At 45.9% G+C, this 17,112-nt stretch overlaps 1 protein-coding gene and 1 non-coding gene across 3 annotated transcripts in view; one reads left to right on the forward strand and one right to left on the reverse strand.

The window, feature by feature from the left end:
* LOC126213142 (neprilysin-2-like) overlaps nt 1-17,112 on the reverse strand; it is a 319,779-nt gene that overhangs the window by 234,704 nt on the left and 67,963 nt on the right. The window lies entirely within an intron of this gene.
* Nucleotides 10,369-10,441, forward strand: Trnaa-cgc (transfer RNA alanine (anticodon CGC)). The gene has a single exon. It is a non-coding gene; the product is annotated as a tRNA-Ala (tRNA).

Raw genomic sequence — 17,112 nt, forward strand, 5'->3', positions numbered from 1 at the left:
CCGTGATTTGCGGTCGGCGGGAAACCTGGCAGGAAGCCGTGCCTCCTCCCGCCCCCCTCCCCTTCCTCAAGTGTTACGTCAGCTTCCGACTAGATTACACGCCACACCATCCGCCTCTGACCTGCTGGGAAAAAAAGTCTGCTCTTCGCGGCCACGGCGTGGACACTGGCGAGCCGAAAACATTCTTTGCCTCGTGCAAATATCGTATTCACGCCAAATTTTTATTCCTATACATTTTGCTTTTCAGGATCGATGATGATGACAAGCAGGCAGCAGCGTAGTAGGGAGTCAGGGAGGAACTTAGAAGTACCTACAAATTTGACAAAACTTTGAGAGTTAAAAACAGCATCTAATTTGCTAAAATTGTAGTAAATACACTGAAAAGGGCGGCCGCTGTGGCCGGGCGGTTCTAGGTGTTTCAGTCCGGAACCGCGCTGCTGCTACGGTCGCAGGTTCGAATCCTACCTCGGGCATGGATGTGTGTGATGTCCCTAGGTTAGTTAGGTTTAAGTAGTTCTAAGTTCTAGGGGACTGCTGACCTCAGCAGTTAAGTCCCATAGTGCTCAGAGCCATTTGAACCATTTGAACCTTGTGTCGTGCAGTCATCGAGGGTACACGAGTGGACCGTCGGCTCCGAAAGCCCATATCGATGATGAAACTTCCTGGCAGATTAAAACTGTGTGCCCGATCGAGACTCGAGCTCGGGACCTTTGCCTTTCGCGGGCAAGTGCTCTACCATCTGAGCTACCGAAGCACGACTCACGCCCGGTCCTCACAGCCTTATTTCTGCCAGTATCTCGTCTCCTACCTTCCAAACTTTACAGAAGCTGGAATGACATTTTCACTCTGCAGCGGAGTGTGCGCTGATATGAAACTTCCTGGCAGATTAAAACTGTGAGCCCGACGGACACTCGAACTCGGGACCTTTGCCTTTCGCGGGCAAGTGCTCTACCATCTGAGCTACCGAAGCACGACTCACGCCCGGTCCTCACAGCCTTACTTCTGCCAGTATCTCGTCTCCTACCCTCGCAGGAGAGCTTCTGTAAAGTTTGGAAGGTAGGAGACGAGATACTGCCAGAAGTAAAGCTGTGAGGACCGGGCGTGAGTCGTGCTTAGGTAGCTCAGATGGTAGACCATATCGATGATGTTTCGCTGAATAGTTCGCACGCTGACACTTGTTGATGGCCCAACAGTGAAATATGCAGCACTCTCCAATGGTTGCATTTCTGTCACACTGAGCGATTCTCTTTAGTCGTCTCGGTTCCCGTTCTTGCAGAATCTTTTTCTGGACGCAGCGATGTGGGAGATTTGATGTTTTACCAGATTCCTGATATTCACAGTACACTCGTGAAATGGTCGTACGGGAAAATCCCCACTTCATCGCTACCTGTGAGATTCTGTGTCCCATAGGCGGTATGCCGACCATAACACGACGTTCAAACTCACGTAAATCTGGATAACCTGCCATTGTAGCAGTAGAAACCGATCTAACAACTGCGCCAGACACTTGTTGTCTTGTAGGCGCTGTCGACCACAGCGCTATATTCTGCCTGTTTACATATACACAGGCATATACCAGTTTCTTTGGCGCTTCAGTGAATGTTTACAAACGTAACGATTTATGAAAAATTGAAAATAACTAAACGTAATCTACTAAAGCATAAAACTATGGTAGTAGGTGAGATCGTATAGCTGTTACGACATTTTGCAGTGTAGCCTTGATTTCAGGTACTTGGATAAATTTACCGCATGGAAGACGTTCTGGTGATCTGCACCATCTTACCAGAAATTTTTCTTAATGACATCGAAATAGAATTTTAAATAAATTCCCCTATATAAAGCAGAAAATTCTGTATTATCACCGGTGTGTGGATGACAGAATAGTTACCGAGCGAGGTGGCGCAGTGGTTAGCACACTGGACTCGCATTCGGGAGGACGACGGTTCAATCCCGTCTCCGGCCATCCGGATTTAGGTTTTCCGTGATTTCCCTAAATCGTTTCAGGCAAATGCCGGGATGGTTCCTTTGAAAGGGCACGGCCGATTTCCTTCCCTAACCCGAGCTTGCGCTCCGTCTCTAATGACTTCGTTGTCGACGGGACGTTAAACACTAATCACCACCACCACCAGAATAGTTCTGCTTCAAGAAACCAACCACGATTTAAATGAACTGAGAGACAAGCTCAAGCAAATGCACCCAACAATTAAGTTATTTAGTTCATAGTTGAATATGAACGAGATGGTAGCATCAGTTTTTTCGATTTGTTAATTAGTATATAGAATGGGAAACATATTTTTAAAGTTTACAGGAAGCCAACATATTCGTGTATAATAATTGGGAATAGTTCAAATGGCTCTGAGCACTATGGGACTTAACATCTATGGTCATCAGTCCCCTAGAACTTAGAACTACTTAAACCTAACTAACCTAAGGACATCACACAACACCCAGCCATCACGAGGCAGAGAAAATCCCTGACCCCGCCGGGAATCGAACCCGGGAACCCGGGCGTGGGAAGCGAGAACGCTACCGCACGACCACGAGATGCGGGCCGGGAATAGTTCAAATAATCCAATCCAGCACAAGAAAGCATATTTCTACTCAGTTTTGCACATAATGTTACAGTAACCACTCACAGATGAAAACAGAGCTACAGAATTACAGACCATGAAAAAGATGGCATTACGGAGCAATTACCAGTAACATGAGATAATGAAATTGTACCACACTATTCTGAAAAATATCAAACGAAAGGAAAACGATAGTATAGGCAAGCCAGCAGAAAAGAAAATTTATATTACACTCATATACAAAGGTCCTACAACAGACCGCAATGCCAGATGTTTCCCAAGACAAGAAGTTAAAGTATCATTTCGAAGTAGCAACTCCGTCAGAGACGCACTGACACGCAACGAGAATGTACGAGGGCCGTTCAGAAAGTAACCTCCGGTTGATTTAAAAAAATACACCAAGTTAAATAAAAATATTTTAATATATACATCTTACAACTACATCTTTGCACTATTTTTCTACATAGTCTCCATAGCGATTGAGGCACTTATCGTATCTCTTCACAAGCTTTGAAATTCCTTCTGCATAAAAATCACCCGCTTGTGCCTGGAGCCAGCCTGTGACCGCATCTTTGAGCTCTTCGTCGTCATCAAACCGCTGTGACCCGAGCCATTTCTTCAAATGCATGAAGAGGTGATAATCACTTGGCGCCAGGTCTGGGCTGTAAGGTGGATGGTTGATAACGTCCCACTTGAAGGACTCGAGAAGGGCCGTTGTTCTGCGAACAGAGTGAGGACGGGCGTTATCGTGCAAAAAAAAAACGATACCGGAAGTCAGCATACCACGGCGTTTGTTCTGTATAGCCCGTCGTAACTTTTTTATTGTTTCACAGTACACGTCTTGATTAATGGTCGTACCACGTTCCACGAATTCAGCCGACAACACCCCTTTGGCATCCCAAAACACTGTTGCCATCAGTTTTCTGGCAGAAAAATCTTGCGAGGCTTTTCTGGGTTTGGTAGGCGAATTTGAATGTGCCCACATCTTTGATTGTTCTTTTGTCTCAGGGTTCACGTACTTAATCCAGGTTTCGTCACCGGTCACGATTCTGTTTAACAATGGTTCTCCTTCGTCCTCATAACGTGACAGAAAGTCTAATGCAGAGGCCATTCTTTGAGTTTTGTGGTGGTCGGTAAGAATTTTGGGCACCCATCGTGCACATAACTTACGGTAACCCAATCTTGCTGTCACTATCTCGTACAAGAGAGTCTTAGAAATCTGTGGAAAACCAGTAGACAACTCCGACATTGAGAAACGTCGATTTTCACGAACTTTTGCATCAACTGTCTGAACGAGTTCGTCAGTCACCAATGATGGTCTACCACTCCTCTCTTCATCACGAACGTTTTCTCGTCCACTTTTAAATAAACGTACCCATTCACGGACAACTCCTTCACTCATAACTCTCGGTCCGTACACGGCACAAAGCTCACGATGAATAGCTGCTGCAGAATATCCTTTGGCTGTAAAAAACCTTATGACAGCACGCACTTCACATTTGGCGGGGTTTTCTATTGCAGCACACATTTCAAACTGCCACAAAAACTAAACTAGCGCAGGTACGACGTTCACTCGACCACGGCTTGATGCCGACTGACCTGTTGAGTGCGTGAACGCACAGATGGCGTCGCTACTCCCCCCACAACCCGCACTGTGGCCAATCGGAGGTTACTTTCTGAACCGCCCTCGTACATAAGGACAAATACAGTAATTCAGTAGTGTATCAAACTTATTGCCAAAATTGTCAGAGCATGTACATCGACCAAACTAGGAGAGCGTTTATAACACCTTATAAGGAATACTGCAGGCCGCCCCTGGTAGCTGAGTGTTCAGCGCGACAGAACGCCAATCCCAAGAGCCCGGGTTCGATTCCCGGCTGGGTTGGCGATTTTCTCCGCTCGAGGACTGGGTGCCGTGTTGTCCTCATCATCATCATTCGATCCCCATCGACGCGCAAGTCGCCGAAGTGGCGTCAAATTGAAAAACTTCCATCTGGCGAACGGTCTACCCGACGGCAGGCCTCAGTTCAAATGGTTCAAATGGCTCTGTGCACTATGCGACTTAACTTCTGAGGTCATCAGTCGCGTAGAACTTAGAACTAATTAAACCTAACTAACCTAAGGACATCACACACATCCATGCCCGAGGCAGGATTCGAACCTCCGACCGTAGCCGTCACGCGGTTCCAGACTGAAGCGCCTTTAACCGCACGGCCACACTGGCCGGCAGGCCTCAGTCATACCACATTTACGTTTTAGGAACACTGCAGTTTAAATTCAGATCGTACAGCATTGGGTGAAAAATCATTTGTACAACTAAACATACATTAAGTGCGATTCAAGATAGTACAAAAATTATCCACAGTCCAGATAAAGACCCTCTGTTAAATGTTTTGCGAAGAATTGGAAATTTTCGTGGAAAAGAAGATGAACCCGCAAAATTTATTAAAGGAACAAAAAGAATTTAATATAGATCGGTTGTTCCAGCTACTTGATGAAGTACTGTACATCAGTAACCAAAATATAATACCTGCCGTATTATCCTAATATAAATACTTTTAAAAACGGTAGTCTTGAATGCAATTTTGTAATGGCATTTTTAAATATGTACCTTTATAATGTATTTTGAAAGGTATTTTTTTAGGATGGTCCATTGATAGTGACCGGGTCAAATATCTCACGAAATAAGCATCAAACGAAAAAACTACAAACAACGAAAATCGTCTAGCTTGAAGGGGGAAACCAGATGGCGCTGTGGTTGGCCCGCTAGATGGCGCTGCCATAGGTCAAACGGATATCAACTGCGTTTTTAAAAATAGGAACCCCCATTTTTATTACATATTCGTGTAGTACGTAAAGAAATATGAATGTTTCAGTTGGACCACTTTTTCGCTTTGTGATAGATGGCGCTGTAATAGTCACAAACATATGGCTCACAATTTTACACGAACAGCTGGTAACAGGTAGGTTTTTTAAATTAAAATACAGAACGTAGGTACGTTTCAACATTTTATTTCGGTTGTTCCAGTGTGATACATGTACGTTTGTGAACTTATCATTTGTGAAAACGCATGCTGTTATAGCGTGATATTTGTAAATACCACATTAATGCAATAATGATGTCCGTCAACCTCAGTGCATTTGGCAATACGTGTAACGAACGACATTCCTCTCAACAACGAGTGGTTCGCCTTCCGTAATGTTCGCACATGGATTGACAATGCGCTGACGCATGTTGTCAGGCATTGTCGGTGGATCACGATAGCAAATTTCCTTCAGCTTTCCCCACAGAAAGAAATCCGGGGACGTCAGATCCGGCGAACGTGCGGGCCACGGTATGGTGCTTCGACGACCAATCCACCTGTCATGAAATATGCCATTCAATACCGCTTCAACCGCACGCGAACTATGTGCCGGACATCCATCATGTTGAAAGTACATCCCCATTCAGTCATGCAGTGAAACGTCTTGTAGTAACATCGGTACAACATTACTTAGAAAATCAGCATACATTGCACCATTTAGATTGCCATCGATAAAATGGGGACCAATTATTCTTCCTCCCATAATGCCGCACCATACATTTAACCCGCCAAGGTCACTGATATTCCACTTGTCGCAGTCATCGTGGATTTTCCGTTTCCAAATAGTGCATATTATGCCGGTTTACGTTACCACTGTTGGTGAATGACGCTTCGTCGCTAAATAGGAGGCGTGCAAAAAATCTGTCATCGTCCCGTAATTTCTCTTGTGCCCAGTGGCAGAACTGTATACGACGTTCAAAGTCGTCGCCATGCAATTCTTGGTGCATAGAAATATGGTACGGGTGCAATCGATGTTGATGTAGCATTCTCAACACCGACGTTTTCGAGATTCCCGATTCTCGCGCAGTTTGTCTCCTACTGATGTGCGGATTAGCCGCGACAGCAGCTAAAACACCTACTTGGGCATCATGATTTGTTATAGGTCGTGGTTGACGTTTCACATGTGGCTGAACACTTCCTGTTTCCTTAAATAACGTAACTATCCGGCGAACGGTCCGGACACTTGGATGATGTCGTCCAGGATACCGAGCAGCATACATAGCACACGGCCGTGGGACATTTTGATCACAATAGAGATACATCAACACGATATCGACGTTTTCCGCAGTTGGTAAACGGTCCATTTTAGCACGGGTAATGTATCACGAAGCAAATACCATCCGCACTAGCGAAATGTTACGTGATACCACGTACTTACAGGTTTGTGACTATTACAGCACCATCTATCACAAAGCGAAAAAAGTGGTCCAACTAAAACATTCATATTTATTTACGTACTACACGAATATGTAATACAAATGGGGGTTCCTATTTAAAAAAAAAAGTTGATATTCGTTTGACATATGGCAGCGCCATCTAGTGCCATCTGGTTTCCCCTTTCACGCTAGACGGTTTTCGGACTTTGTAGTTTTTTCGTTTGACGCCTATTTCGTGAGATATTTGAAACGGTCACTATCAATGGAACACCCTAGACGTTCGACTCCTCCCTCGTGAATGGTTGTGTGTGTTGTTCATAGCGTAAGTTAGTTAGATTAAGTAGTGTGTAGGCTTAGGGACCAATGACCTCAGCAGTTCGGTCCCATAAGACCTTCCCACAAATAGCCAAAATTTTTTCATCTGAAATGCTAAAACAGGAAGCGATAAAATGAAAGTACTTTTTATTTGTAATAATTATCTTTCAAAATAACAAATGAAAAAATACTTCGGGAACCGACAGAACACAAGAATCTGAAAAACCTTAGACATACCTTGTATTCCCTTTCATAGGTACCGGTAACACCTGGAGGATAGTGTACTTACGAACTAAAGTTGTTTCAGGTTGATGTTTCAAGCTGGTGACCGATTTTAGGATGGTGCACTAGAAGCCAGTAAAAGCAACCAAAGCGGAGTGGCCGCGCGGTTTGAGGCGCTATGTCACGGACTGCGTGGCTGCTCCCGCCGGAGGTTCGAGTCCTCCCTCGGACATGGGTGTGTGTGTTGTTCTTAGCGTAAGGTAGTTTAAGTAGCGTGTAAGTCTAGGGATCGAGGACCTCAGCAGTTTGGTCCCTTAGCAATTCGCGCACAATTTGAAAAGCAACTTCCAGCTATTTCTTCTGTTTTGTTGTTGTGAGGCATAAGATTGTGTTTTGTACAGCGTTTGTAAGAATCTACTAAAGCGTAAAACTATGGTAGTAGGTGAGATCGTATAGCTGTTACGACATGTTGCAGTGTAACCTTGATTTCGGGTACTTTACCTCTAATGGATAAATTTACCGGATGGAAGACGTTCTGGCGATCTGCAGCATCTTATCAGAAATTTTTCTTAATGACATCGAAATAGAATTTTCGATAAATTCCCCTATATAAAGGAGAAAATTCTGTATTATCACCGGTGTGTGGATGACAGAATAGTTCTGCTTCAAGAACCCAACCAAGATGTAAATGAACTAAGAGACAACATCATCGATATGGGCTTTCGGAGCCGACGGTCCACTCGTGTACCCTCGATGACTGCACGACACAAGCTTCAAATGGTTCAAATGGCGCTCAGCACTATGGGAGTTAACTGCTGAGGTCATCAGTCCCCTAGAACTCACAAGTTCTTAAACCTAACTAACCTAAGGACATCATACACATCCATGTCCGAGGCAGGATTCGAACCTGCGACCGTAGCGGTCGCGCGGTTCCAGACTGTAGCGCCTGGAACCGCCCGGCCACTCCGGCCGGCACGACACAAGGCTTTATGACTCGCCCGGGCCTGTCAACACCTACATTGGGCTTAGTCGGACGAGTCTAGTTTCAAATTGAGCGGATGGACGTGTTAGGGTACGGAGACAACCTCACGAATCCATGGACCCAGTATCTCAGCAGGCGACTGTTCGAGGTGGTGGAGGCTCTGTAATGGTGTGAGGCGTGTGCAGTTGGAGTGATATGGGACCCCTTGTACGTCTAGATATGACTCTGACAGGTGACACGTACGTAAGCATCTGGTCTGATCACCTACATTCACCGAGCGAGGTTAGACAATGGACTCGCATTCGGGAGGACGACGGTTCAATCCCGCGTCCAGCCATCCTGATTTAGTTTTTCCGTGGTTTCCCTAAATCGCTCCAGGCAAATGCCGGGATGGTTCCTTTCAAAGGGCACGTCCGACTTCCTTCCCCGTCCTTCCCTAATCCGATGAGACCGATCACCTCGCTGTCTGGTCTCCTTCCCCAAAAACAACAACAACCTACATCCATTGATGTCCATCGTGCATTCTGACGGAGTTGAGCAATTCCAGCAGGATAATGCGACACCCCACACGTCCAGAATTGCTACAGATTGGCTCCAGGAACACTATTCTGAGTTTCAACATTTTCGCTGGCCACCAAACACCCCAGACGTGAACATCATTGAGCATATCTGGGATGCCTTACAATGTACACATTTTTAGCTGCTGTACAGTAGACTCTATACCAGAGCTATTTTGAAGATACTGTTAACTCTTAAGTTACTGAGTTTCATGGTAACTTAACTTTCTGTATTTTTTTTAGAAGTAGTTACACGACTTGTCGATGAGTAGGCCAGTCTTGCTCCAACTTCTAGCTTGAAATGGAAACACTTTCTGCCGTGAAACACGTGATATTTGCAAATGATCTGAGTTTATTTAACGTCTTGACTAATTTCCGTTTCTCAAAAACGGCAAATTTGTTTTAGTTGCCAGTAGCTTCTACTTCAGAATGTCTGTGAGATGTAACACGTCTTTGATGATACTACTTCTTACTTTGATTTCACTCACTATCAGTATGCAGTAAAGACATAATATAGCTGGCCCATGTGGCCGAGCGGTTCTAGGCGCTTCAGTCTGGAACCGCGCGACCGCTACGGTCGCAGGTTCAAGTCCTGCCTCGGGCATGGATGTGTGTGATGTCCTTAGGTTAGCTAGTTTTAAGTAGTTCCAAGTTCTAGGGGACTCATGACCTCAGATGTTAAGTCCCATAGCGCTCAGAGCCATTTGAACCGTTTGAACAGACATAATATAACGTATAGAGTATTAATTTCTCGAGTAAATATGAATAGAAACTTTGCGACCATGCTGCACCTTAGAACAATTTGTCACATTTCGATAAACCTCACTTTTTCGCAGTAATTTCTGTAATTTCAGTAAAAGAATGCATTGCGCTTACAATGTGATAAAAGGCATGGGATGCCTCCCGATATAGGATCTCTTTTTCCCCGCCGTAGTGTATCAGTTCGACGTGGTACAGACTCAACAAGTCCTTGGAAGTCCCTGCAGAAATACTGAGCCGCGTTGTCTCTATAGCCGTCCATAATTGCGAAAGTGTAGCCGGTGAAGGATTTTGTGCAAGAAGTGACCTCTCCATTATGTCCCACGAATGTTCGATGGGATTCGTTTAATCTAGGTAGTCAAATCATTCGCTCGAAGTATCCAGAACGTTTTCAAATCCATCTACATCCACACTCATGCGCATAAATTAAGGATGATGCTGATACATGGTGAAACAACGCTCTGGTGGGCGGTTTGCGGGTTTAAATCAACTCGGGGTATGACCGTGCGGTGCATTTGACCTGCGGTCGTCGCTCGGTGGCGCTGGCAGCAGTTAACATACGCAGAGCGGTGTTGGTGCATTTCAGAGTACGGTGCAGCGAGCAGACGTTTTCAGACGTGCTAATGGTGACTGTGTGTTGAAAATGGCTCAAAGAACACACATTGATGACGTTATGAGGCATAGAATACTAGGGCGACTGGAGGCTGGTCAAACACAGCACCGAGCTAGGTGGCGCAGTGGTTAGCACACTGGACTCGCATTCGGGAGGACGACGGTTCAATCCCGTCTCCGGCCATCCTGATTTAGGTTTTCCGTGATTTCCCTAAATCGTTTCAGGCAAATGCCAGGATGGTTCCTTTGAAAGGGCACGGCCGATTTCCTTCCCAATCCTTCCCTAACCCGAGCTTGCGCTCCGTCTCTAATGACCTCGTAGTGGACGGGACGTTAAACACTAACCACCACCACCACCACCACCAAACACAGCAGGTCGTAGCACGGGCCCTCCGTGTGCCACAAAGTGTGATCTCAGGATTATGGCAACGATTCCAGCAGACAGGAAACGTGTCCAGGCGCTACAGTAGGGGACGTCCACAGTGTACAACACCACAAGAAGACCGATATCTCACCATCAGTGCCCGCAGACGGCCACGGAGTACTGCAGGTAGCCTCGCTCGGGACCTTACCGCAGCTACTGGAACAGTTGTCTCCAGACACACAGTCTACAGACAACTGAACAGACACGGTTTATTCGCCCAGAGACCAGCAAGGTGCATTCCACTGACCCCTTGTCACAGGAGAGCCCGTAAAGCCCGGTGTAAAAAAAAAATGGTTCAAAAATGGTTCAAATGGCTCTGAGCACTATGGGACTCAACTGCTGTGGTCATAAGTCCCCTAGAACTTAGAACTACTTAAACCTAACTAACCTAAGGACAGCACACCACACCCAGCCATCACGAGGCAGAGAAAATCCCTGACCCCGCCGGGAATCGAACCCGGGAACCCGGGCGTGGGAAGCGAGAACGCTACCGCACGACCACGAGATGCGGGCCCCGGTGTCAATAACAGAGTCATGGTCACTGGAACAGTGGTCCCAGGTTATGTTCACGATCGAGTCCAGGTGTAGTCTGAACAGTGATTCTTGCCGGGTTTTCATCTGGCGTGAACCAGGAACCAGATACGAACCTCTTAATGTCCTTGAAAGGGACCTGTATGGAAGTCGTGGTTTGATGGTGTAGGGTGGGATTATGATTGGTGCAGGTACACACCTACATGTCTTTGACAGAAAAACTAACAGGTCAGATGTGTCGCGACGTCATTTTGCACCAGACGCCTTTTCAGGGGTGCAGTGGGTCCCACCTTCCTTCTGATGGATGATAATGCACGGCCCCACCGAGCTGTCATCGTGGAGGAGTACCTTGAAACAGAGGATATCAAAATAAATGGTTCAAATGGCTCTGAGCACTATGGGACTCAACTGCTGTGGTTATCAGTCGCACGTATGAATCCTGCGTCGGGCATGGATGTGTGTGATGTCCTTAGGTTAGTTAGGTTTAAGTAGAACGGAATGGACAGTGTCTTGAAAGGAGGATATAAGATGAACATCAACAAAAGCAAAACGAGTATAATGGAATGTAGTCGAATTAAGTCGGGTGATGCTTAGGGAATTAGATTAGGAAATGAGACACTTAAAGCAGTAAAGGAGTTTTGCTATTTGGAGAGCAAAATAACTGATGATGGTCGAAGTAGAGAAGATATAAAATGTAGACTGGCAATGGTAAGGAAAGCGTTTCTGAAGAAGAGAAATTTGTTAAGATCGAGTACAGATTTAAGTGTCAGGAAGTCGTTTCTGAAAGTATTTGTATGGAGTGTAGCCATGTATGGAAGTGAAACATAGAGGATAACTAGTATGGACAAGAAGAGAATAGAAGCTTTCGAAATGTGGTGCTACAGAAGAATGGTGAAGATTAGATGGGTAGTTCACATAACTAATGAGGAGGTATTGAATAGAATTGGGGAGAAGAGGAGCATGTGGCACAACTTGAAAAAAAGAAGGGACCGGTTGGTAGGACATGTTCTGAGGCATCAAGGGATCACAAATTTAGCATTGGTGGGCAGCGTGGAGGGTAAAAACCGTAGAGGGAGACCAAGAGATGAATACACTAAACAGATTCAGAAGGATGTAGGTTGCAGTAGGTACTGGTAGATGAAGAAGCTAGCACAGGATAGTGTAGCATGGAGAGCTGCATCAAACCAGTCTCAGGACTGAAGACCACAACAACAACAACAAGTCTAGATGACTGATGACCTCAGATGTTAAGTCCCATAGTGCTCAGAGCTATTTGAACCATTTTTAAGGTCGCTCTTGATAGTTTCGCCTAGATATTTTACGGCAGACGCTGTCTCCAGCTGTTTGTCTTCAATAGTGTAGCTGTACAGTAGTGGATTTCTTTTCCTATGTATGCGCAATATGTTACATTTATTTAAACTGCCAGAGTCTGCAGTATTCATCAATTCCCTGCAGGTCGTTCTGCAAATTTTTACTATCTTCTGGCGTTGCTCCTTTGCTATGAACAAATGCATTATCTGCGAATTGCCTTAAAGAGCATCCGACGCTCTCTACTAGATAATTTATATATAATGTGAACAGTAGCGGCCCTATCACACTTCCCTGTGGTACTCGAGATATAACCTCTACATCTGTCGATTTAGTTCCGATAAGAGTGACGTACTGAGTTCTGTCTGCAAGAAAGTCTTGAATCCAATCGCAGCCCGCATCTCGTGGTCGTGCGGTAGCGTTCTCGCTTCCCACGCCCGGGTTCGATTCCCGGCGGGGTCAGGGATTTTCTCTGCCTCGTGATGGCTGGGTGTTTTGTGCTGTCCTTAGGTTAGTTAGGTTTAAGTAGTTCTAAGTTCTAAGGGATTGATGACCGTAGATGTTAAGTCCCATAGTGCTCAGAACCATTTGAACCATTTGAACCAATCCAATCGCAGGTCTGCTCCGATACTCCGTAAGCTCGTTTTTTCTGTGTTTTTTTTCTCCATTAAAAGGCAATGCGGGACGGTGTCAAATGCCTGACTGAAACCAAGGAACACGGCATCAACCCGAACGCCGTTGTCCCCTGCGCTGAGGATCTCATGGAGGAACAGAGCGAGCCGAGTTTCGCAGGATCTCCGTTTGCGGAATCCGTGTTGATTTTTGTAGAGGAGATGTTCATTTCGCAAACACCTGCGGCCTGGTGGCAGCATTGTAATCCATTGTTGTTTGGCAACAAATAATCTCCATGTAACAGAACATACCAGGGGCGTTTGAAAAGTCCGTGCAAAGTCGGAGAGATGGCACCACCGTCGTGTATCGAGGTCATGTTTAGTTAGTAGCATCTTTGGAAAGAACGCACACCAAGTTTCAGCCATATTGGTCTATTTCTTTGTGTGTCCGCAGCTCGTGGTCTCGCGGTAGCGTTCTCGCTTCCCGAGTGCGGGGTCCCGGGTTCGATTCCCGGCGGGGTCAGGGATTTTCTCTGCCTCGTGATGACTGGGCGTTGTCTGTCGTCCTTAGGTTAGTTAGGTTTAAGTAGTTCTAAGTTCTAGGGGACTGATGACCATAGCTGTGAAGTCCCATAGTGCTCAGAGCCATTTGGACCATTTTTTATTTCTTTGTGTTTAGCATTCGTGTGTATCAAGGAAGTCGAGTGATTGTCAAAAACTGGACGAAAAGGAATTTCGTGTGGTGATTAAACATTACTTTATGAAAGGTAAAACGCCTAAGGGGACTAAAGAGAAACTTCATAAATATTATGGTGACTCTGCACCTTTGATTAGAACAGTTTGTAAGTGGTTTCAAAATTTTCGGAGTGGCCACATGGGCACAAGTGATGCTGAACTTTCTGGACGCCCTGTGGAGGTTACGACTCCAGAAATCATTGATAAAATTCCATGAAATGGTAGTGGATGACAGAAGAATTAAGGTGCGTGAGATTGCTAGTGCTGTGGGCATCTCGAATGAACGGGTACATAATATTTTGCATAATCATTTGGATATGAGAAAGCTATCCGCAAGATGGGTTCCGCGATTCCTCGCGCTTGACCAAAAACGGAATCGTGGTTTGCAACTGTTCAGGAAGAATCTGCAGGACTTGTAGCGTCGTTTAGTCACTGTGGATGAAACATGGATACATTACTGTACTCCTGAGACTGAACAACAATCTAAACCAGGGCTTAACAACTGGCCGGTTTTGAGCGCGAGTACTCGCGTCTGCTCAGGCATGTGCTCGCGAGCAGGTGCAAGGTCACGGAGTAGGGAGGGAGGGGAGGGAGCGGAAATGCGCGCGCACGTTTGAATGTTATCTCGCGCTCTTAGCACATTTAACTAGCCATCTGAATGCTTTGAACATTTCACTACAAGGAGAAACGCATTGTCTGATCGAAATTTAAACTGCACGCTGCACCTAAAATGCACAAGAACAATTACTCCGAACATAGATGCAATTGTAAAGGGCAAAAAGTACAAGTTAACCGAGAATCCCACACTTCAGTGACACCTTTTATTGTGTGACAGTTCATAAATTAATGCGAATGTAGAGGCATACACTAAGCTAATAAAATTATGTGGCATGTGTACATTCTCCTTTATTTGTTTCATTTGTCGCAGTAATAATTCGTGAGTGATATCCCTGCAGGTGGCCGCAGATTTACATTGACTGGCGGCAGCTGTTGTGTGCCCCACGTGACTCTCCCCACTCTCCGCTCTGGTCCGGTAGTGGGGGTAGCGTGCTCGCGCTGCTCCGTGCTCGCGCCTTGCTGCTCACAGCACGTATGTTGTGAAGCCCTGATCTAAACAATGGGTTACCAAGAGATAATCTGCACCAAAAACGGCGAAGACCATTCCTTCGGGCCGGCCGCTGGTGGCCGAGCGGTTCTGGCGCTACAGTCTGGAACCGCGCGACCGCTACGGTCGCAGGTTCGAATCCTGCGTCGGGCATGGATGTGTGTGTTGTCCTTAGGTTAGTTAGGTTTAAGTATGACCTCAGTAGTTGAGTCCCATAGTGCTCAGGGCCATTTGAACCAAGCCATTCCTTCGGCCGGAAAGGTTATGGCGAGTGTCTTTTGGGATTTGCAAGGGATAATCCTCATCGACTACCTGGAAAAGGGTAAAACTATTAAAGGTGTACATTATTCATCCTTATTGGACCGTTTGAAAACCGAGTGGCAAGAAAAACACCGGCGATTGAACCGCAAAAAAGTCCTTTTCCATCACGACAATGCACCAGCACACACCTCAGCAGTTGTGGTCGCAAAATTAATGGAAATAGGATTCCAACTCGTTTCACATCCACCTATTCTCCAGACTTGGTTGCCTCAGATTACTATTTGTTCCCCAATTTGTAGAAATGTATGGCGGGACAAAGATTTTATTCAACAAGGAGGTGATTGCAGCAACTAATAGCTATTTTGCAGACTTGGACAATTCCTGTTATTCGTAAGGGATAAACAAATTATATCAGCGTTGGACAAAGTGTATAAGTCTAAAACGTTTGTTGAAAAATAAGAAAGGTTTATTCCAAACATGTAAGTAGTTTTTATTTTTGTACGGACTTTTCAAACGCCCCTCTTAAGCATTCGCAGTTAACAACCGGTTCAGTTGGAGCTGAGGGTCCAGTGTATTCCATGCAAACACAGCCTGCACCACTACGGAGTCACCAGAATTCTACACAGTGCCTTGTTGACAACTTGAGTCCATAGCTTCGTGCCCTATCAACAGCTCTTGCCAACTGAAACTGAGACTCATCTGACCGTATGGAGTCAAACCGATACAGTCGCGAGCCCAGGAGAGGCGCCGTATGCGGTGTTGTGCTGTTGGTAAAGGCACTTGCGGTGGATGCCTGCTGCCACGCCGAATTTCGCCGCACTGTCCTAACTAACAGGTTCGTCGTACGTCCCATGCTGATTTCTGTGGTTATTCCACGCAGTGTTGCTTGTCTGTTAGCACCGACAGCTCTACGCAAACGACGCTGCTCTCGGTCGTGAAGTGATGGCCGCCGGCCACTGCGTTCTCCGCTGTGAGAGGTGACGCCTGTTATTCGGTGTTCTCGACGCACTCTTGCTGATGTGCTACTCGGAATACTGAATTTCGTAACGATTTCCGAAATGGAACGTCCCGTGCGTCTGTCTCGAACTACCATTCCGCGTTCAGACCCTGTTAACTCCCGTCGTGCGTCGTAATCGCGTCGGAAGTGTTTTCACAAGAATCACATGCGTACAAATGGAAGACCTGCCAATGCACTGCCCTTTCACGCTATGTGGAAGTAAATCTGCTGCCATCTGTACATGTGCATATCACTGTCCAATGACTTTTGTCAGCTCAGCGTAGTGTGAATGCTATCATTTCAAAATGGAATAAGAAAATATATTAAACTTCTATTGCAGAGCTGGGCACAGGAGAACGTGTGAAAGTTTTCCGAACTACAACGCTCTCTCCTACTTGTATTTACGTGGATGAAGTACAATCTCTCGTGCCACAAACGTAAAATGTACTTACATAATTCGAAGCATCATATTTAGCAATTTAAAAAATACTGGAACAATGCGGGTGCACGCTACTTGACACAACGGAAGTATGAACGCTTATCTACAATAGTAGCCAATATGAGATTTTCACCCTGCAGCGGAGTGTGCGCTGATATGAAATCCTGGCAGATTAAAACTGTGTGCCAGGCCGAGACTCGAACTTGGGACCATTGCCTTTCACGGGCTCTACCATCTGAGCTACCCAAGCATGTCTCACGCCCAGTCCTCACAGCTTCACTTCCGCCACTACCTAGTCTCCTACCTTCTAAAGTTTACTGAAGCCCTCCTGCAATCCCTCCAGAACTTTTTTTGTCATCAGTCTACTGACTGGTTTGATGCGGCCCGCCACGAATTCCTTTCCTGTGCTAACCTCTTCATCTCAGAGTAGCACTTGCAACCTAC

This window comes from Schistocerca nitens, chromosome 11, assembly GCF_023898315.1.
Source record: "Schistocerca nitens isolate TAMUIC-IGC-003100 chromosome 11, iqSchNite1.1, whole genome shotgun sequence".
NCBI classification, from domain to species: domain Eukaryota; kingdom Metazoa; phylum Arthropoda; class Insecta; order Orthoptera; family Acrididae; genus Schistocerca; species Schistocerca nitens.